The sequence below is a fragment of the Pan troglodytes genome, chromosome X (genome assembly GCF_028858775.2).
Source record: "Pan troglodytes isolate AG18354 chromosome X, NHGRI_mPanTro3-v2.0_pri, whole genome shotgun sequence".
Lineage (NCBI taxonomy): Eukaryota > Metazoa > Chordata > Mammalia > Primates > Hominidae > Pan > Pan troglodytes.
In genome coordinates this window covers 30323892-30346265 of record NC_072421.2, presented here as the reverse complement: position 1 = coordinate 30346265, position 22374 = coordinate 30323892, and the positions used below count along the sequence as shown (strand labels likewise).

Below are 22374 nucleotides of genomic sequence, written 5' to 3'. Positions count from 1 at the left end.
AACTCCACCTCTGTCATTTATTAGCTCTGACACTAAGCCTCTATGTGCCTTTATTTCCTCATCTGTACAATATGGAGAACAATAATACCAACCTCATAGCCTTGTGTTAATCCTTGAAAGAGCTTATGATTGTGTCTGGCACATAGCGAGCATTCAAGAAATGTTATCTACTATAAAGGTTTATACTTTAAAAAATGAGTCTCATGTCAGGTTTTCTTAGGTGGTATGTACTTTAGCTTTCACATTGTACCATTTTTTCCTTACACTGAAAAACAAGTTATTAAAAAAAAGCATTTTGTTTGTTTTCTTTTATTTTGATATGGGAATGGAAGAAAGGAGGAGGAAACAGACATGCACCAATCTTGAGTTTCAACCTCAATATTGCAACTAATCTGCTATTTGGTTTCATTCTGGGCTTTGGAAGAATGAAATGCTACATGCTTCCATCAGTTTTATTCCTGTAATTCTACAAATTGTGCTTTGCCAATGATTATGTAGTTGTCATCTAGCATAATAATGTCAGTCATATAGAAAAGCAAGATATTATGTTTTACTGTTAAAAACAGAATATCTACTTTTAAATATAGCCAACCATTTCAGATGTAACTTGAAGTAAAAATTCCTATATGCTTTGTATGTTGAAATTTTATCAGTCAGTTCAAATATGAAAGTATATTTATTGGGAAGGTAAAATGTCCAGCCACTTTGAAAAACTGTTTGGCGGCCAGGCATGGTGTCTCACGCCTGTAATCCCAGCACTTTGGGAGGCCAAGACAGGCGGATCACGAGGTCAGGAGTTCGAGACCAGCCTGATCAACATGGTGAAACACCGACTCTACTAAAAATACAAAAATCAGCTGGGCATGGTGGCCCGTGCCTCTAATCCCAGTTACTCAGGAGGCTGAGGAAGGAGAATTGGTTGAACCCGGGAGGTGGAGGTTGCAGTGAGCCGAGATCGTGCCACTGCACTCCAGCCTGGATGACAGAGCAAGGCTCCATCTCAAAAAAAAAAAAAAAAAAAAAAAAAAATTAGCCAGGCATGGTGGCGGGCGCCTGTAATTCCAGCTACTCGGGAGGCTGAGGCAGGAGAATCGCTGGAACCCGGGAGGCAGAAGTTGCAGTGAGCCGAGATTGCACCACTACACTCCAGCCTGGGCAACAGAGTGAGACTCCATCACAAAAAAAAAAAAAAGAAAAGAAAAGAAAAACTGTTTGGCAGTCCCTCAAAAATATGACTCATCAATTCCACTTGTAGGTATATAACCAAGAACATTGAAAACATATCCATACAAAAACATGTACATGAATTTTCATAGCAGCATTATTCATAATAGCACCAAAGCAGAAACAACCCCACATGTTTATCAATTGGTAAATGGATAAATAAAATGTGGAATATAATGGAATATTATACAGTAATAAAAAGAAATAAAATAATTCCTACAATGTGGCTGAATCTTGAAAACATCAATGTGAAAGAAGTCAGGCACAAAAGGTCACATATGGTATGACTGCATTTCTATGAAATATATGGAATGGGCAAAGTTATAGACAGAAAACAGATTCGTGGTTTCTAGGGGCTGGGGCAATGAGGGAATGGGGAGTTACTGCTGAGATATTTAGAGCTTCCTTTTCCTGTCCCAGCAGATAGATTGGAAGGAGGCCATATTGGACCTCATGTGTATTATAAAAGATGATGCGGCCTGAGCATAAGGCCTGCAAGCTGATATGTAGACAAAAACATCCTCCACTAAATTTCATACACAAAAGAAGTGTGCATGAGATTTTGCTCATGATTTCCTTCAAATTAACTCATATTTATAAAGCATCAAATGAGGTGTTTTAAACATACCAAGTGCTATGTATGGGGGCCTGTTAAATAACACAAATATAATGTATAAACTTTTTAAGAGAAAGCTTAAAACAGCAAGTAGAATACAATATAAATTTTCTATGTCTGGGAAAAAAATCTAAAGTGTACACATCACTGGGAAAATAAAACCGCAAAGTAAAAGTAGCTAGACACAGGAAGACAGACCACATTTTGTATTCCATGTACAGTTGATTAAAAACTCACCAGTTGTTTTGTTATTCCTCAGTAAGGTACCAGGCACACACAATGGCCTGGCGGGCATTGTACAGAGGTGTACGTACCTCAGTGACCACCAACATCAAGTGTGCGATCTATCAGTCAATCAATACTAATTGCATAGCTAGAAAGGAGAGGGCACTGGGTTAATACACAGCCCTGAGCTGTGTACTGAACACTAAAGAGAGGACTGGGCTCATTGTGCATTCACTTTCATTTGAAAGTGCATAATAAAAAGCATTTCTCTGAGCAGTTTTAGTTTATATTCAGCAATTTTCTTTCTGCTTAAAATGCATTTGAGGAAGCTTATTAATCAGAAGATTCATGAAGTTAGAATCACTAACTCTAAAATAGTTTTTAATTCTTAGGTTATTGAATTCTAAAAGAAGATCTATCACAAAACTTGTCAATATACTATAAAGAAATAAGTATAATTTGTAAGGAGTTAAACATTGTATGCTATTTGGCTGGGGTCATGAAGTAGAAAAATATAATTTTTTTAAATGGTGTACAAATAAATACATAATTTAAAAATGGTGAATAAAAGCTTGGAAGACTTGATAAACATAATGGAGGATTTTTTTTTTAATTTACAACTGTTAAACTGAATAAACTTAGCACAGAGATTTGTCACATTTGTAATTATCGAATTCAAGATGAAGAACCATGTGAAGGTATGTTTTAAAGGCAGTCTTATTTGCCTTAATTCTCTTCTTAATTACCTTAATGTTATGTAACAATTTACAAGATCAGATACCAGAAGTTTACGGCGCAGTTTTGATCAATGAAAAATATGCATATTTATGAGCCATCATTAGCTTATTGTCCTTGAAATCACATGTACACTTATGTAAATGATTATTACTAACATCAACATAATTCTTTTCCATTTTAGACAAGTGGTATTGCCTTATCCTTATGAAAATCAATAGCTATGTAAATTACAGATAATATAGACTTATGTTCTATATCACTTGGTTAGCAATTAATGCTAACCTGCCTTGTAACATATTCTGCATCTTTAAACTTTATTCAGCTGTATTGATTTTCCCCATGTTTCTATTTCCTTTCACCATTTAGATTAGATTATACTTTCCTTTGGAATACTAATAGCACTTTATACTTTTCTACATACTAGAAGATCTTCAATAACGGTATTATTAAGAACTAAGAGAATAGCTTGCCAGATACAAATGGAAACACCTTCCAAATGAGTCGGAGAAAATGTCTTGCAGTATTATGGGTAAAATAGCAAAGAGCTTGGGAATATAGTTTGCTAATATCAAGTCCTTAACAACGACCATTCTTTATTCAAGATTAGTTGTGTATAGATACATGCTTCTTCAGGAGTTGACTTAGAAAACAAGCAAACAAACAAACATCAGAAACTATTTACAACTGGGAGCAATCCTTGAAGAACATAAAGAAAGAATATAAATTTCAACAAAGGCTGAAAACTCTTTTTTAGATTAAAGATCAAATGGATATGTCATCTGAATGTATTGTATGGTTCTTGATTAAATCCTGGAGCAAAGTGGAGAGTGAGGAACAACTGTAAAGAATGTGAATATGGACTGTGTATTAGATAACAGTACCATAAATTTCCTGGATGGGATAATTATGTTGTGACTATGTAAGAGAATATTTTGCCCTTAGAAGATATATGATGAAGCATTTAGAAGTAAAGTATCATGACATCTTGCAAATAACTTTCAAGTGATTCAGCCAGATATATAAAAATTATATATAATACATTATATAATTTATATTTATATAATTATAATACATTATATAATTTATATATTATAATTATATATTATGTAAGTTGTTTATATTATATATTATATATTATATAGTTTATATTATATATTATTATATATTATATAATTTATATTTATATATTATATATTAATATATAATTTATATTTATATATTATATATTAATATATAATTTATATTTATATATTATATATTAATATATAATTTATATTTATATATTATATATTAATATATAATTTATATTTATATATTATATATTAATATATAATTTATATTTATATATTATATATTAATATATAATTTATATAATGAGAAAGGGGATGGAGGGAGAGTGAGCAAGTGAGCAAATGTAAGAAATTGATAAATTTGGGTGGAGGGCATATGGATGTTCTTTGTACTAGTCTCGCTTGAAATTTTTCAAAAGAAAGTTGGTGGAAAATGGAAATCTCATATATATATAAATATATATATATTTGGATATATAAATATATATATATTTGGATATATAAATATATATATTTGGATATATATATAAATATATATATATATATATATATATATATATATATATATATACATATTTTTTTTTGAGACGGAGTCTCACTCTGTCTCCCAGGCTGGAGTGCAAAGGCATGATATTGGCTCACTGCAACCTCCGCCTCCTGGGTTCAAGCAATTCTCCTGCCTCAGCCTCCCGAGTAGCTGGGATTACAGGTGTGTGCCACCACGCCCGGCTAATTTTTGTATTTTAGTAGAGACGGGGTTTCACCATGTTGGCCAGGATGGTCTCAATCTCTTGACCTCATGATCCGTCCACCTCGGCCTCCCAAAGTGCTGGGATTACAGTCGTGAGCCACCGCGCCCAGCCGGGAATCATTTTTAAAAATTAATTTATATTTTTTTAGTTCGATAGCTTTTGAGGTACAGGTGGTTTCTGGTTTTACATGGATGAATGACATAGTGGCAAATTCTGAGATGTTAGTGCACCCATCACCCAAGTAGTGTACATTGTACTCAATATGTAGTATGAGTCGCCAGAGTCCATTACTCTATATGCGTTTGTGTACCCATAGCTTAGTTCCCACTTGTAAGTGAGAACATATGGTATTTGGTTTTCCACTCCTGAGGTATTTCACTTAGAATAATGGCCTCTGGCTCCATCCAAGTTCCTGCAAAGGACATTATTTGCCTGCAATAAGCAAAATGAACTTGTATTTGTCATAGCTGATCTTGTGCAAAGTATCATAGGAACACACTGTGTGTCTGTCATCAAACAGCTGTATCTTGATGACAGTGCATATTGCTAAGCCCATTCAGAAGGATGTCTTTGGATACTACTAAGCGCAAAAAGACATTGTGCTGATCCCAAGTAATTTTCAGAATAGTTCTACATTAGCCAAATGGGTATTAAACATGTAATTAAAAATGTATGATTATTATTACTTTGCATTCAAGTTTACTATTACTGTACTGAAAATTTTAATAACTCCTCTCCCACAAATAGCACACAGAACCTTATTGCAGGCAAATTCATTTTAATTAGTCGTGTTATAAATTATACCAGTGGCAAAGCCCTGGCGGCCTGGCAGCTGGGAGAATGCAGTCTCTATATTCACATGTAAATAACTGGGATGACAATTAACAAGCCATTGATTAAAAAAAAAAAAAAAAAAGCCTGGAACTACTGCTATTAACTTCAGAACTAAAAACAATTGAAAGCTGAGTTGTACCTGTTATAAAAGGAAATCCACTTTAAAGTCAAGGAAGAGAACTCTTCTTTCACCTGACTGTTTTATTTCGCTTGAGAACAAAGACTATAATGAATTAACCACACAAACTATTGCATGAAACAAAGGAAACACAAAGGATGATTTCCTTCACTTCACTGTCACTTTGAGTGAGTGGAGAACTGGTTTATTGTAAGAAAGAGTCATTTTAATTAGTTTCCAGTTGATATCAGCCATGAGCTTTTCAGCAGCGGCTCTTGTCCTAGTTTAGTATCTCATTCTCCAGTACGCTGGTGAGTTCTTTTCACAGGCATGAGCGGACTTGGCCAGGAAGAGCAAATTCATGGTAGAAAACACATAAAATAGACTTCCTCATCTTGACAACCCTCTGAATGTTAAACAAAAATGTGCTCTGACCATTGGGTCCAGCTCAGAGCAGGGGCCTACCTGCCAAGACACAGTGTTTTTCCTATTATTTTAACACTACAGCTAAACATGGAATACAACATGTGACTTAGACAAAGAAAATGCATTTTTTTTCAACCCAGACAAGATTTGTTTAAAGTGTGTCCAGTGCTTCCAACCTCCTTTTTCATGTCCTCCAGCTGTAACCCATGCTGAAGATTCATAGACTGTCTTATTGTTCCCCTATTGACTGATCCTTAAAAAGGACTCCTGATATGAACAATTCAAATTAAGTTAAGAAAGGTAGCATCTTATCCAGAGTCATTTGAATTTTATAACTTGCAACCTATTGCAACCCAGAGAGGCTGTCTCCTAATAAAAACAAGGCAAATGAGAGCCAGTAAAGGCCCTCCCTTAAAACTCCTTGGGTGTCCATCATTCAGAGATAAAGATAAAGCAATTGTCTGCATATCCAATTCTCCTTCACAGCTACACCCATATCTTATCTCCTCCAGACATAAAATGGAAGCAATGCTGGAAGACAGTAAGCCTTGGCGTCTTGTGCCTCTGGAGTATTATAGGTGGGCACAAGTTTCTCTCCAGTTTATGACTATCAATGAAAACCCCTGAAACTTCAAGTAGAAAAAGAACGATGCAAAGATTATTTTAATAATAATAAAGATTAAAATTTAATTTGTTTCCTACTTTATTCATAGCACGCTTTAAGGGCTTTTTTGTTTTAAAACTGTAATTTACATCATTTGATGATATTAATTGCAGGAACTCATTTAAAGAATTTTTTTCCTTTTTCTCATGTATTCACAATGCACGCATATTAAGAAATTAATGTATTAAATATTGCCTTTGAGGATTAATGCTATTAAATATAGTAGTGAGCCTATCATTTTAAATATTTCTTCATTTTTATTCTAACATTTGTGTAAAGTATATAATATATAGTATTATATACTATTATTCTGAGGGAATGAAATAGGTGTCTTCTGTATCACTGCTTTCATTTTACAAAACTAGAAATTGTCTTGAACCTATGCCCTGAGACAGATAAAAATGTAGCACAAAGTAGTTCCTCTTTGGTTCATTGTCTATGGTGAATAGATTAGAAATCTTATACTAAACTTACATTACTTTTATTAATACTAATAATAACATTAACTATCCTTTTAGTCCTCGTATCAATAGACAGAAGTCAGAAGTCATAGGTGGTAATTAAAATTTACTAGTGCCAATTCAAACAACATTTAATGTTGTGATCATTATAAATCACATTACATATATATATATATATATGTATGTTACTGTTACTATGAGTATTTTCATTCTGAGGACATCAGACTTTTCCTGAGCACATAGTTTCCTTTTATTATAAAAACACACATTATATACTAATTAGTTTCTAAATTTCTGCTTCTCTCTAATGCCAAAGAGAAAATCACAAGATAAATTTTTAGCAATTTATTCACAATACTCTAGTTCTTAAAACAATGTTTACATTTATTACTTGCATAATTTATAATATTTTGCAAAAGATATTCAAGACCAATATAATATCCTTCAATGCCAAAAGAGAGTAAGAGGTACACTTGATACTATCACACAAGAGCTAGGAGAGCAAATATCACTGAACTCCCATAAATAATTTATTTCATTAAAATGTTCCCTTATATTACCATGATGGACCAATTTAATCAGTTCAGAGACAAGACAGTTTTGCTCAAAAAAAAAAAAAAAAAAAAAAACTTTTTCTTATCACTTTAGAGCATGGTCTTGAAGCTCTGAGCAATGACAAACAGGTTATTTTTCTCATATTTTTCTCAGTGAGACACATTCCTTGTGACAGTTTTTGACAATGTCAGGATAAGTAGGTGTGCAGGAGCGACACTGAGGGATGATAGTGGGCTCAGTGTAGCCTTCTGAGCAATTACCTGATCCCAATTAAATTGTGCTGGCACTGAATATTCAAAACGACAGGATAGAAATTGACCTTCATTGTCCATCTTTATCTGGAAGTGAAACCCCTGCCACTCTGTTACATAATTACCATCAAAGCAAAATTCGCATCAGTTGCTAAGCTTCATAAATGGTTCCATTTCTTAGTGAAGAAAATCAGACAAAATTATTGCTGTGTTTTGTTTACCACCATATTACAATATAACAAAGTAGTGAATGAATGTTCATTTCCAAACTTAAATTACCTATGACTTTAATTATATATTTCTCTCTCTTTCTCTTTCTCTCTCCCTCTCTCCCTCTCTTCCTTTTGAGACTTATTTTTAAAAGAATCTTTGATTTGCAATGACATATTCTTCAAATATGCTTCTTGAACAGTAGTTTTCTTTTGTGCAGATAAATCATCTCAGCAGTTTGGCTTCTAAAGAATTCTTTAACTCAAATTCAAGGAGTAATTTTTCAAAAGAGGTACATTTCATGGAATGTTTTTGATAAGTTTTTCTCCCTTTTATAAAATACCAAACTATTTGTCCTAGAAGACAGCTACTGACAATAGAAAGAGACTTTCGTTTGCTTAAGGAGCAGGGTTAGCATTTACAATATCATGGGAGCCTGGTTTCTCTTTTGTATCTCTACTGGCCACTGTCTCGCATTTCAACGAACGCTTAAATTCTAAGTAATTGTTTTGACCATTTGAAGAGTCCTTTTGTTCAAAGCTCTGAGAGATTTGGTCAATTTCAATTTGTTCTTCTAATTAATTATATATTTAGATTGCTCACGAATTTGCCATCAACAGAGTATTTTCTAATAAACAGAAGAAGAACAGAAACAAGGCTTCATGGAAGCAATGTCCTTTCTGCTCAAATATTACAGACAGGGGAATGCTACTCTATTCTCAAGAACGAATTCTGTGCCTGAAAAACTTTCTAAGTGAAATTACTGGAGACATACAGTTGAGGACATTTGACTCTAATTTCTTTGAAATGATTACAATAAAAATAAATTCAGGTTGTTAGATATTGTGCTTGCTACTGAACTAGATAAAACTAACAATCAGTGACAAAGATGTGGGAAAATGATGTGCATCAAGTGATATATACAAAATTGACAATCGGGGAAATAAGAACTCACTTTTGACTGTGTGTGGGTGGGATTGGGTGGGTGGACTGAGGAAATGCCAGGCAATGTTCTAAGTGTTTCACATACATTAGTGATTTAATACTCACACTAAAGATTCCATTTGGCACTATTAGTATGCCTTATTAGTGTGTCTATTTCACAAATGAGAAGCAATTGCAGCACAAATGGGTTAAGTTATAACAATAGTTCTGATAATTACTTTTTTTTAGATTCAATAAAAATACAGCCAGATCAAGGCTGATCTTCCACACAGCAGCTTTTCTATAATATGTTGTGTGATTGAAGAAATGCTGGCGAGAGGCTTTTCTCCCAAATTGTTTTCTTTACCTTTTGTATAAAGTTCTACAATGAAAGGTTTCTTTGGTGGGGGAGTGTCATATACTGTATAATAAAAACAGCCCCTGATATTGTATAATAGGTACTGGATTTCTGTTTGGAAAGATGGAGAAGTTTTAGAGATTGATGGTGGTGATGGTTGCACAGTGTGTGAAGGTATTTAATGTCACTGAACTGTACACTTCAAATAGTTAAAAAGGTAAACTTTATGTTACGTATATTTTACCATAAAGAAACAGTCTCTGAAATCTGATTTCAGATTCAAAGTTTTTACTTCTAGATCCTTAGCAATGTACATAAAACAGTTTGTTTCAGTGTTTTCTTGTGCAAAGAGGGGAGAATAAAAGAACCTACATCAGGGTGGTTGTGAAGCTTAAATAAGAAATCCGCGTACTATCAGAATGCCTGAGGTGATAGCCTTACAAATGTTATTCTTATACTCATTCTTAAAAGCAATGCTTAGAACTGTATCTGGCACATAATAGGTACTCAATAAAAAAATTGTTGAATGACTGAATAATTCATTATATATCATTTTTATGCATTAGTTTGCCTTAGTATCATCATAACACCTTGGTATATGAAATCCTATCTTTTTAAGACAAGTGTAGCAGGAATAGCAGAATACTGAATAGGGCAGGGAACTTAGTGTGCCAGTTTGCCTAATTCTCACTTACCTAAGACTGTCCAGGTGCCCAGTATTACTCAAAACCTAAACATGTAAGTAGCTAAATCAGTGTTTCAGCAAAATCACCTGGTGAGCTTGTTTAAAAATGTAGATTCCAGGACATACCCACAGGGACTCCAATTTGCTAGACCTGTGATGGGGCCCAAAAGTCTGCATCTTTTAAGAGTCACAAGTAAGTTTAATGGAGTTCACTGGCAGACTATTAAAAAATAAGTTAAACTTTTTTATTTGGAAATAACTGTAGAATTGCATGCAGTTGTAGGAGATAATACAGAGAGAGTCTATTTCACGTACCCTTTACCCAATTGTTTCTGGTGGTAACCTCTTGCAAAACCATACTACGATATCACAACCAGGATATTGCCATCGACAGAGTCCATCAATGTTAGGCTGTATTTTGAAAACTGATCTAATAATCACTAATGAAGTGGTTCTCAGCCATGGATGCATATTAGAATCACCTTGAGAGCTTTATAAGAAATTGTCCACACCCCAGATCTGGACCAGTCAAATCAGAGGCACTGACTGGGAAGCCTATCCACTCCCCATCTCGCAATGATTGTGCAGACGGATTAAGAGCTCCTGCTATATTGTGACACTTGGTTCTTCCTTGCTAGTTTCGGAGGAGAGGCCAGGTTTGTAAGCTGAAACTCACCCCATGTACTAAGGGTGAAGACAACCAAGTAAATCTTCAGCTTAGAAATTTATGCTTTGCCCCATTTTCAAGATTTAAGAAGTGCCCCTAACTAGAAGTCTAGAAACAGAGTCATTTAAGTTGTTACGGTGGTAAATAACTGGCCATTACCCCAAGGGAAATGATAGATTTCTCATCAAACACTATATAAAGACCATTGTCTCAATATAAAGGGCCTAGCAATAATTTTGGCATAGCCTCTTTTGTAATTATCTATCAATTATTCTACTGCTGGGTAGAAAATAACCCTTTTTGAAAATATTTAAATGTGATGATCAAATTCCTCAATCATTTTATATTTTAGGAAAGTAAGCTTTTATTCATTGTGCCACATACATTTCAAGCTGTGTGCATAATATAGTACCTAGCATTTGCAATCAAGACAATCAAGGCCTACAGTTAATAAAATATTATTTCTGCCATAACTTTTAGTAACAATACTGTTTTCCAAGTAGAAACTACTACAAGTGCTTTTCTTTTGGTATTTTGCAATATATCTACCATACATTACATACTGCTTAAATATGGTGGCAGTGTTGGTCTGATTAGATAATCCCAGTGATCTCCAAAAAAAAAGAACTATGGTACAGATGAAGGTAGCTCTGTAGGCCATTTGAGTATTTGTACTATCAATAATAACCATTTTGAAAACGCAGTGTTGTCATTAACTGCAAAGGCCAACCTCAGATCTGGGAAATGTCATAATTATTTTTTCAAGCTACATGTCAAATATTAAAATCCCAACAGCTTAAAAGACCTTACAACAACCACGTGTATAACCATTAAATTACAGGACCAATTAAAATGATAATGACAACAATTACACCTTTAATGTCTGAGGGTAATATGAATGAAGCTAGGTGGTTTTCTAAAATGCCACATCTTCAAAATAAGTTATGACTCATTGAATCCTAATTAATTAACTCTTCATGACATTACTGTCCAATGTAATTATATTTCTTTATTCTCCTTTAGTTTACCTCTGGTCTCTAGGGTTTAGTTGTTAAAATAACTCAAAGATGGACACTTTGTTCTTATCAACCCCAGAATACATTTCCATGGTGCAGGTAATTCTCAGGCTGTTTAACCTCTGCATTAGCCCAAGAGGAAGCATGGGTGGTTTGCACTCTCAATAATAACCAACAGTAACTACTTCAGAACAATGTGAAACACGGTGGGGTATTTTTTGTTTGTTTTGTTTTTTTGTTTTGTTTTGTTTTGTTTTTTACATTAGGAATAATGGCAAATACTTGACATTTGTGAAATGAATGAGAGAAAATTTGTATTATTATTATTTTTTTTTTTTTTGAGAAGAGTTTTGCTCTTGTTGCACAGGCTGGAGTGCAATGGCGTGATCTCGGCTCACTGCAACCTCCGCCTCCAGGGCTCAAGCAATTCTCCTGCCTCAGCCTCCCAAGTAGCTCGGATTATAGGCACATACCACCATACTCGGATAATTTTTGTAATTTTTTAGTAGAGACGGGGGTTTCACCATGTTGGTCAGGCTGGTCTCAAACTCCTGACCTCAGGTGATCCACCTGCCTCGGCTTTCCAAAGTGCTGGGATTACAGGCGTGAGCCACTGCGTCTGGCCTGTATTTCCATTTTCAGTTTTCTTTCTTCTTTATTCCTCCTTTCATTCCCTCTCCTTTCTTTCACCTCTTCTATTTTCTTTCCCCGTCTTGCCATATTTTGTAATGTAATTCTCATATGTTCATCAAAATCTCTTAAATTGGAAGACAGGAAAGTCTCTGGCCAGTATCAACCTTAAACAAGTTTAATTAATTTGGAAAGTTTCTTATGAACACAAGTATTTCTGCCGGAAGAAAGAATTAAACAATGGTAGATTAAAACTTCAGTGTTTCTTTGTGCCTTGGAGGGAATGTCTACTTGATGAATAGCTAGATATCTGTGAAAGAGATAGGCAAATAAAATAAGTAATAATATAGGATCCATTATTGGGGTTACTGGTTCCACTGCTTTCTCCATTTGTTTTATTAATAAAAATGATTGAATTTTTTCACTCCCTTCTGCCATCTTCCATGGCTATACATATTAAGAAAAGAAAAAGTTCTTTCTTTTTGACCCTCTTCTTCCTCCGTCTATAAGATGCTAATTAAAAACAATTAAAATTGGAAAGTTTCATCATTAAAGAAACATTTCTTTAGAAGCCCTGACCTTTCCTACATATATTGGTGTCAAACAGTTTGTCCATTTGATATGAGTTGTTAGTATTCAACAATTATGAATGTACATTCTTATATTTTTTTCTAATTGACTCTACATTTTAATAACTTTGATGTAGTTAGGAAAAAACTCTCCATTAGTTTTACTGCTATAATATTTTAAACAGTTGAAGGACAGGCTAGAAACTAATTGACTTTTTGTTTTGTTTCTAATTATTTATCTAAAACACGTATCACTTGAGTCACATACCGTAGTCAAATTGCTTTCTATTTCTCTTTAGACACATGCAGTCACAGCAGGCAATCAAATGTTGCTTAACCCTTGGATCACTTGCCTTCTTGATATGATTTGCACGATTGGAAACTGGATAGAGGAAATTTCATGGAGGAACAGAATAGAAAGAAATAGCTCCTATATTTCTTAGCACTTCCCATTAGTTTATGAACTGCTTGTCAAATATTTGGCTGGGATGTCAAAAACTAATAATTCTATTGGCATGGCCGGAGAGGTACGAGTCAAAATGAACCTGAAGCTTCAACTTCAAGAGATTATAATTTTATGAGCTATGCAACTGCCTGTCTTTTCTCTTCTTTTTTGTATATACTTAAAAATATTAATTAATTTATTTTGGCTATCTGTTAGTTTTCTGGGCCTGCAGTAGCAAAGAACCACAAACTAAGTGGCTTAAAACAACAGACATGTATTGGCTCAGAGTTCTGGAGGTTAGGAGTCCAAATCAAGGTGTTGGCGGAACCATGATCCCTTCGAAACATGTAGGGGAATCCTTCCTTGCCTCTTCTTAGCTTCTGGTGCTCTGTCAGCAATCCTTGGCATTCCTTGGCTTGCAGCTGCAGCACTCAGTCACTGGCTTCATTACCCAATGGTGTTCTCTCCTATGTGTCTAGATGTCTCTTCTTATAAGGACACTAATCATATTGAATTAGGGCCCACCCTACACCAGCACAACCTCACCTTAACTAATTATGTCTCTAATGTCCTTATTTCCAAAGAAAGTAACATTCTGGGGTTAGGATTTCAACATATCTTTTTGGAAGAATATATCCAATCCATAACAGATTATAAAAGTGATATATGCGACCGGGCATGGTGGCTCATGCCTGTAATCCCGGCACTTTGGGAGGCCGAGATGGGTGGATCACCTGAGGTCGGGAGTTCGAGACCAGCCTGGCCAACATGGTGAAACCCCGTCTCTATTAAAACTACAAAAATAAGCCGGGCATGGTGGTGGGCGCCTATAATCCCAGCTACTCGGGAGGCTGAGACAGGAGAATCGCTTGAACCTGGGAGGCAGAGGTTCCAGTGAGCCAAGATAGTACCACTGCACTCCAGTCTGGGAGACAAGAGTGAAACTCCATCTCAAAAAAAAAAAGAAAGGTGATATATGCTTATTTAGAATAATTCAAATAATACAATAATCTGCAAAATAAAAAAATAAAGTTATCCACCCTCACCTCTTCCCTAATTCCTGGAAATAATCATTATTAAAAATCTGTGTATACTTCCCAATTTTCCCATATACAAACATATAGATGAATTAAGTGTATATATCTATGTATATATTAAAGATAATTAACAACTTACATACATCTCTCCAAGTTTCATATTATGGACATCTTTCTATTTCAGTATACTAGGAGATAATAATGATTGACATTTACTGAGAGTCAAATACACACTAGGTCTTTATTAACTGCTTTCCATAAATAATTGTATTTAATCTTTATAACAGCCCTATGAGGTAGGTGCAATTTCAGACCCCATTTCACAGACCAGTAAAGAAAGGAACAGAGAGGTTAAAGTAACTAACTTGTCCAAAACCATACAGTTAATAAGTGGTAGAAGTGGGATTTGATCCCATTGACTGATGCTAAAGCCGGTGATCTTAACCACTATACTATATTATCCACATCGCATTTCATTTTATACTTGTTTCTCATTTGAAAGAATTTAAAAATAATAGAGACATCCAAATCTGTCACTTTGTGATGTCACTCACAAAAGATTACCATTTGTACTCTAAAGTAAATAAACTAAACTAAAGTAAATGATACATTCAGATGTTAAGCACATTGTTAGCTGTCAATTATCCCTGGGGTAATTACCTGTTTCCAGATAATTTTATGTATTTAATATCTGTGGTTTTATTTACTTTAAACAATTATTATTCAACATTTAATGAGCACTTTTTTTGGACTGATCTTACCAGAGAGTAGAAAATAATACACTACATTTTTTGTTCTCAAAGTATTGATGGGAGAGAAAACTATGTAAACGATAATTGAAAAATAATATTGGAGGTGTACTGGGAGTATGAAGAAAGGAGTAACCAACTTCATGGTGGGTTTGTTGGGAAATATTGAAAAACTGAGGTCTTGGTAAGTCACATGAGTCTTCAATAATTTGAGCAGGTGTTGTCAGGTTGATGGGGGTAAAGGAAGGTGGGGTTGGTGGGTGTGGTCGATTCTGAAATGGCTCCTCATAATCCCAGCCTCCTAATAGTTGCATCTTTGTGTAATTCCAACTTGTTCAGAGTGGGCTAAACCTAGTGGCCTACAAAATAGAAAATGTCAAAGATGATGGAATATCACTGTAGTGATTAGGTTATGTAAGATTGTGAACTTCATCTGGCTAAAAGACTCTCTTCACTGTTGGCTTTGATGAAGCAGCTGCCATACTTATGAGGCAGCTGCCTACAGAGAAGCCCTTGCAGTAAGGAACTGAAAAAGGCCTCTGGCCAACACCTAGCTAGGAATTAAGGCCTTGAGAAACTAAATTCTGCCAACAACCACTGAGTGAATATAGAAGCAGATCCTTCCCCGGTTGAGCCCTCAGATGAGACTGTAGTCCTGACTGACACCTTTATTGCCATCTGTGAGACACTGTGAAGCAAAGGACCCAGCATGGCCATGCCCAGGTTTCTAACCTACAGAAATTGTGAAATAATAAATGTGTATTGTTTTAAGCCATTAAATTTGTGCTAATTTGTTGCGTAACAATAGACAGCTGATGCAGTGTGTTTTATAAGCAGTGAGAATTGTGTAAAACATATGTGTCCATGCACATACACATCATGCTCATGCATATAGGTGTGAAACATCCTGCTATGCCTTGGTAGCATAGTATAGCTGAAACTTAGAGCACAAAGGTGACCAAGCTAAAGGAGGCTGGAAAGGAGGCTCAACATATGACCACAAAGGATACTTATGTCAAGTTAGTATGTTTGGACTTCAGGCAGTCTTGTATTGTTAAAGGCTGTTGCGGCTAATCGTTTCTGTGTATTAAAAAAACACACTTGGGAAGCTGGATTATAGATGTGCAAGAATTCAGGCAGGGAGTCTTTTGGAATGGTGATAATGGACAGGTAATGGGAACATGAGTCAGGGTAGTGGGGAAAGAAGACCCAGAATAGAGTTTTGAGTAGCATTTCAGTTCACTTATCAGATTTTGATGGATGGGACTGTGAGGGAGGATAACTCCCAGGAATTTTGCTACATGACTATAAGAATTTTGGAGCCATATATTATGAAAAGCCAGTTTTGAATGACAGATAATGAGTTCAATTTATCCAGGATGAATCTGAGTTATCAGTGGGAGATTTCTCCTGGTATGCTGATATGGGCCCGAAGGTCAAGAAAAAGATCTTGCCTAAAGAATATATGAAAAGCAGTAAACACACTTGAAGGAGTAGAATTTTCCAGAACAGCACGTAAAATGAAAAGCAAAGATAATGCATGACAAATCACAGGATTCAAATATGTAATGGAGGAACAAAATACAGAGAAACAGCCAAAGAGACAGCAAAGGAATAGAGAAAAAGTTGAAGAACAGAGAGAGAAGTAGGTACAGCATCTCAAGAGGACAGTTGTCAACAGTGTTAAATGCTTTTGAGAAGCCATACATGATTAGCACTGCATAGTGTTCACTAACTTCAGTGATAATTTAGCTACCTTCTTATACATTTCCTTAAAGTTGCACAATTATTTCAGCACTTTTGAAAATTCTAATGCCTTAGGATTGTGATAAGACTAATCATTCTAAATGATTTCTCCCCTCCCACCCCCAGGTCATAAATATTATTATTAAGGGTCAGTTCTGGTACCAATCATTGGACCTAGAATAAATAATGTCATTCCATGCTGGGAAGTGGCCTTATTCTTCTGATAGCTTGACAAGTTTTTAATCATCCTTACACCATGCAGAGCCAGAAATAATTATTTGATTTACATGAAGTCTATAAGTGATATTAGATAACAAATAATTCTCAGTGGGAGAGAAATATGGTAGGTCTTTCAGTAGCTAAATATTATAGGTTGTCACACAAAAGGCTGTCCTTTGTTGAAACAATACCACAAAAGTTAATTTTAGTAAATCAAATTCCAAACTGGTTATTTGAATAGAAAAGGAAGTCATTGAGATGGATTCAGGTCATTAAATGTTGGGTGAGTGTATGCCTACATCAGTTTTCCATGTCTCTGTAGGGTAGGCCATTTATTTTTAGATGACATGAACTCAAATATATGTTTATTAGGAATGATGACAAATAAACAATGAAGCAAGTGCCTCTGAGAAACACCTACTAGAGTGAGGTTGTAACAGTATTGAAATTATTTTATGTATTTTTGACTGATATAATTAAATTAACTTTCATGAGTCCCACCATTTTACTTACCAGTCATTTAACTTACACAGAATGTTTTGGACATGTTAAGCCAATCTACCTGCAGTTACCTGATTTCAGTTAACTTATCAATATATTCTACTATGTCATAATGCACACACTTTGATTTAGACTAGGTATCTCTCTCTTTATGGAGTCTCATTTTATAAACTCCAACCTTACAAGGAATAGATTAACGATGCTAAGGACAAATATATTGGACACATTGATAGTTTTTATTATGTCTTTTAACTCATATGTTTGAGACCACAGGGTAAAGCTAACTGCTTGATTTTCAGTTCTTTTACTTACATAGGATAAAAGAATAAATGACTCACTTTTAGAGTGATTACTTTTACTAACTTTCCTCTGTACCATTTCTAAACCAATTAGGAAAAATTGCAATTAAGGTAGAATATCTGGGGATGCAAAATAAACTCTCAGATGTGAAAGGACCATATCACCAAGGTTACTCAGGAAAGCATTGATTCAATATTCAAATAATACATGAACGCTCATCTCCTTTCATTCAAGTATTCTCAAAGGAATTAGCACCATCGAAGGAGAATCTTACCTATTTAAGGAAGTGGATTTGATGACTTCCCTCAGTTAACTTTCTAATGTTTATCAAGTCTTTTTTTTTTTTTTTTTTGAGACAGAGTCTCGATTTGTCGCCCAGGCTGGAGTGCAGTGGTGCAATCTCGGCTCACTGCAACCTCCGCCTCCTGGGTTCAAGCGATTCTCCTGCCTCAGCCCCCTGAGTAGCTGGGACTACAGGCGCACGCTGCAACGCCTGACTAATTTTTGTATTTTTAGTAGAGACAGGGTTTCACCATGTTGGCCAGGATGTTCTCGATCTCCTGACCTTGTGACCCACCTGCCTCGGCCTCCCAAAGTGCTGGGATTACAGGTGTGAGCCCCTGCGCCCGGGCCATCAAGTCTTAATCAATCAGCAATATTTTTGATATATAAATCCAGCAGTGTTTATTTACAATAAAAGTACATTAAAAATTTTTACAACTGTGGGACCTAATATATGTGTGTGTGTGTGTGTGTGTATATATATATATATATATATATATATATATACACACACACACACACACACATATATTAGGTCCCACAGATGTAAAAATATACATATACATATATACATATATATATAAAATAGATATAGGTAGTTACATATTATCATATATGTGTGTGTGTGTATATATATATATACACACACACACACACACACACATATATAGATATAGGTAGTTACATTTTTTCATGTTTTTTTTGAGAGACAAGGTCTCACTCTGTTGTCCAGGCTGGAGTACAGCTGTGTGATCATAGCTCACTACAACCTGAAATTCCTGGGTTCAAGTGATCCACCTGCCTTAGCCTCCCAGGTAGATAGGACTACAGGTGTGAACCACCACACCCGGCTAATTAAAAAATAATTTGGTAGAGATGGGGTCTCACTATGTTACCCAGGCTGGTCTCAAACTCCTGGCCTCAAGTGATCTTCCCACCTCGGCCTCCCAAAACACTGGGATTATAGGTTTGGGCCACCACACCCAGCGTCCATTTTTCCATATTTTTGAAGTTACATGCCTAAAAGTAAAATCACTTGTTAGAAGGCTTAATTTTTATTTGAGAACATGTATTATATTTATGTTATTATAAAATATATGTTCTTCCTCAGGTATTATGGTAGATTGTCTTTTAAATGGATAAGAACAGATACTATACTTGATCTTAGCCAAAAGGCCAAGAAGCCATTAAATTGTCTTTTAAAGGATGACTACCATATTCAGTAGTAAATTTATACATATAGTTTTTCAAGTTGTTTTTGCAAGAACATCAGAAATTCAGTAATGATAAGCAGTTATTTATTTTGGTTAGTACATGATAATTTATTTAATGGCTGTCTCCACTGTAGACTGAAAATTTTAGAAGGAATTATACCTAATTTATTTACAGCTGTATCAATATTTTGTGGCCACATAGGTTTTTAGTCCATATTTGTTGAAATATTAGCTAGAATCTAGTTTTAGATGATGACTTGCTCTGATATAATCCACATATTCATGTTATATTTCATATGTGTATATATATGTATATATGTGTGTGTATATGTATATTAATTTCAGAACAAAGCAAGCATTTGACGTTTAATATAAAAATAAGCAGAGAGCAAAGTTATTGTTTGAGAACCAATTCTCAATTTATGGATGATGCTTAGTGACCTACTCTGGATCAGCTTTTCTCATCCTTTTTTTCAATGAGATACCTGAGATAAATGGCAGGCACATATGTTTCGTTCCATGGCTATAATTACATCAGCTAGACTGTGGCTCTAATTCTATCACTCTTCCTCATGAAAAATAGCATTTATCAGATTGTAAATATCTTAGGGTGATGTAATTATAGAATGTATCTAAGTAGATTCTAATTGGTTAAAAACTAAGCTGTTCACAAAAGTGAACTTTAATTATTTTTACCAAATTATAAATGCCACGTCATTACACTTGTAGGCGTATCAATACCTAAGGAGGGAAAGACCTACTGACCTAATGAAATATGGTGTATTCCTTTGAAAGTTCAAAAAATGTATCCTATATGAGGCTCATAATCTTTGTTTCCTAGTGTGGCCATTAATAAATATTTGTAATGACTAAAAATGATTTTTTTCTCAAAATTATACCATAGCAATTCATATTATAAATTTAACCTATAAAAATTAAATATCTTTTGATATGCAACTCAATATAGCCACTTACTCACAATTATTTGTTTCCCAAACATTGGTTCTTGATATGTAAAGTGAAAAACAGCTATGAATACAAAGTCATGGACTACTTTCTGAAGAAAAAGTGGAAAATAGGACAGAGGATACAAATACGAAGCATCTTATGTCTAATCAATTTACCATCTGCCTCTTAATGTTTCATGTTCTTATGTTACCCAGCTTTTCTTAAAATAGAAACGAAAAGTTTTCTAAGAAAGAAAAGATAATTTCAAAGGGAAAGTGACACATAAAGGAGGCTCTTTGGGTAAGGAGATGGAGAATTGAGGTGTCACAAGGAAAGAATGGAATGATTGCCTCCTCTGAGAAGATTCTGGATGTGCTCAGGAAGAAATGCAGTTACCAGAAAACTAAACCAAGCCACCAGTGAAGGGCAGAACAGAGAAAGTCCAACACTCCAGAGTTAAGAAGAGGGTCCATATATCAGGAAATAAGAGTCAGGATAGAAGCCTAGTGGCTTTGGAGATTAGAAGATTCCACATACCCCCACATAAAACAGTTAGAAGGAACACTCACTATTCCTGAATAGCTTCCAAGAGACTGGAACACTGTAGGGTCTCAGCCACCACATAGAATTTTCCAAATTAATATTAGCACATGATGTTTTCTGTTAAACATGACACTTCCTAAACATTGTATTGAATGTTTTTAACAAAGAAAGTCTGGCTATCTGAGAGCTGCATAAAGTTTCAAACCAAGTGATCCCTTCTGATTGAAATTTTATTGGTGGTGGTGCTGATGTCTTGTTTTGTTTGTTTTCTTTTATCGTGGACATTTACAACATAAAAGATTGTATATAGTATGCATGATTTGGAGGCTTCAGTAAGAGCATTTTAATTTTTAAAATTACTGAACTTTTTAACATAAAAATTGCTTATTTAACTCATACATCATTTCAAAGGGAGTTTATATAATTTATGTGAAAGGAATACATTTAGACCAATCATTATTCAAACAGCTTAAGAATATTTAGAGTAGATGGTTTCTTTTGTCTATACAATGTTTATATAATGTTTCAGTTCCATACTACACTTTAAAAACGGTGACAAAAATTTAAAGCCAATATATTTCATTGGCAGCTTAAATTGTACTTTGACCTGGCTAGGGAGTCAGTATAATGTTAAGAGTGAGTATAACAATATCCCCTAAGGGATCCCACAGAACAGGCCCAAATCCTATTTCATGGCCTACAAGGTGACTCCTAGTCTGGGCTCCATCTCCCTTTACAATTTCATTCCCATGCTGCTTCTTGCATGCCCTCCAATTCAGCAACTCAAACTTTGGGCAACTTCCCACCAATTTATTCTCCCTTTCATTTCTTTCTAATTTTGCTCACTATATGTCCTTTGTTTAAATTCTCTTTCTATTCTTTCTTTAAATGATGAAGTCATCTTCATATTTTAGATTTTAACAAAAATATCAATTTGTCTCCAGACTTTTCTTAGATGACTTTTTTTTAGATGACTCTAAAACAGAAAGGCAGTATGGCCTGGGGGCCAAAAACCTAGGTTTTGGACCCATATTTCTTCCTAATTTTGCTCACTATATGTCCTTTGTTTAAATTCTCTTTCTATTCTTTCTTTAAATGATGAAGTCATCTTCATATTTTAGATTTTAACAAAAATATCAATTTGTCTCCAGACTTTTCTTAGATGACTCTAAAACAGAAAGGCAGTATGGCCTGGGGGCCAAAAACCTAGGTTTTGGACCCATATTTCCCGAGTTAAAATGTTAGCTCCACTGCCAACTAGCCCCATGGCTTTGGATAAGATGCATTATATCTTACAGTCTAAAAACATGGAAATAATATCCATTCCCTCTCACTCTGTTAGTACATTTAAAGCACTTAAAGCAGAATGTGACCCACAGTAATTACTCAGTTAAGAT

The 22374-nt window shown here is 34.8% G+C and overlaps 1 protein-coding gene and 1 pseudogene across 2 annotated transcripts in view; both read right to left on the bottom strand.

Annotated features, from left to right (window-relative positions):
* The window catches only part of IL1RAPL1 (interleukin 1 receptor accessory protein like 1), a 1365259-nt gene that overhangs the window by 183679 nt on the left and 1159206 nt on the right, over nucleotides 1-22374 (bottom strand). The window lies entirely within an intron of this gene.
* Nucleotides 19351-19460, bottom strand: LOC112207254 (U2 spliceosomal RNA; annotated as a pseudogene).